Source organism: Teleopsis dalmanni, chromosome 2, assembly GCF_002237135.1.
Source record: "Teleopsis dalmanni isolate 2A chromosome 2, ASM223713v2, whole genome shotgun sequence".
Classification (NCBI taxonomy): Eukaryota; Metazoa; Arthropoda; class Insecta; order Diptera; family Diopsidae; genus Teleopsis; species Teleopsis dalmanni.
This window is the reverse complement of record NC_051847.1, coordinates 180686658-180688076: the sequence shown is the minus strand read 5'-3', so window position 1 is coordinate 180688076 and position 1419 is coordinate 180686658.

The window sequence follows — 1419 nt, the reverse complement described above, 5'->3', positions numbered from 1 at the left end:
GCCAAACTACATAAACTTAAAATATCGAAAAATATACAGCGCGCGAATTTTAAATGAGAATTTCCGAAAACTTTTCAGTCTTAATGTATAAGATAGTGGAACCAGTTTTTAGACAAAGCAATTTTAACATATATGAGTATTTGAATTTTCTATTTTTAGAAACTGCGTTGTCCAAAAATTAAATTAAAAATGAAACCAATAATTTTTACATATATATTATGTCATTATTATTTTAATTTTCCATCATATTTGCATTAAAATTCAGATGTTAACTTGCCTGCTGACTTGCAGTCAATTAACAGCTGTTTTTTTGATTTCACCACGCAAACTATAGAACAAAACACGTTTCTACCACGAATTACTAAAAACAGTGCACCAAGGTTTTAGAGAGCAAATTACATACAATTCTGCTTCCATAACTCGAACTTCTATAACTCGAATTTCTCTATAACTCGAACAAAAATTTTTTTCCGTGCCGATAGGAATATGGAAAAGTGCATTCTATAAGTAGAATTTTTGTTTTAAGTATAAATGCATTTTGCTATTAGAGGAAGTCCCTTTTCCGAACCAAATGTTTAATTTTTTTCTGTCTTATATTGCTTCTTTGTGTAAATGCCAGTCGCTGGCAGCGTGGTTTAAAGTAAACAAAATAACTTCCAATGCCATTCTTAACGATTATATTAAGCTTGACAATAAAATTTGTATATCAAGCTTTCATATAGATGACAATATTATTGAGCACTATAGTTCTAAATTACTGGATCCAATTCTAAGCCCAACGGAAAGTGATGATGAGGCTTCAATGGATGTAATTGTTTATCAGCCTTCCAAGAATGAAGTAGAAGACTCATTCAAAATTCTGAATTCATATTTGCTTTTCTGATTTTATTTACATAAAAAAGCAATTAAATGTTAGTACATGTTTTTTATTTCCTTGCAAATAAAGCATAACAGCACTAATTCACCAAACCTTAACTACAATATGTGTTACCATCGACAGGTAAATGCACCAAATTTTTGATACATATTTACTGGGAATAATCATTCACGTCTGCTGAAATGAAAATAATTCAACTTTTTGATCGTAATGTCCTCTGTTGCACCAACAACAAGCGCAGGTGTGACGCACTTGCACTTGCCAAACCCCATACTTCAGTTTACCTACATTGACTAGTTCGACCTTATATCCGCCCGGTGATAGGTCACGCGGCTGCATGACTCACTCCCGACATTTCAGCACATACTGCAATGAGAGGTATACAGATGCGTCCATTGCCCCACTTTACAACTGTGGCCTTCATGATTCTGGTCACAGAGTCTACAACTAATGTATACCACTCGCAATTACCTTACTTCCATGCCTTCTAGCTTAGATAAATCTGAGAGTCTTTAGCTCAATTCTCTCCCCTAATTACTGCA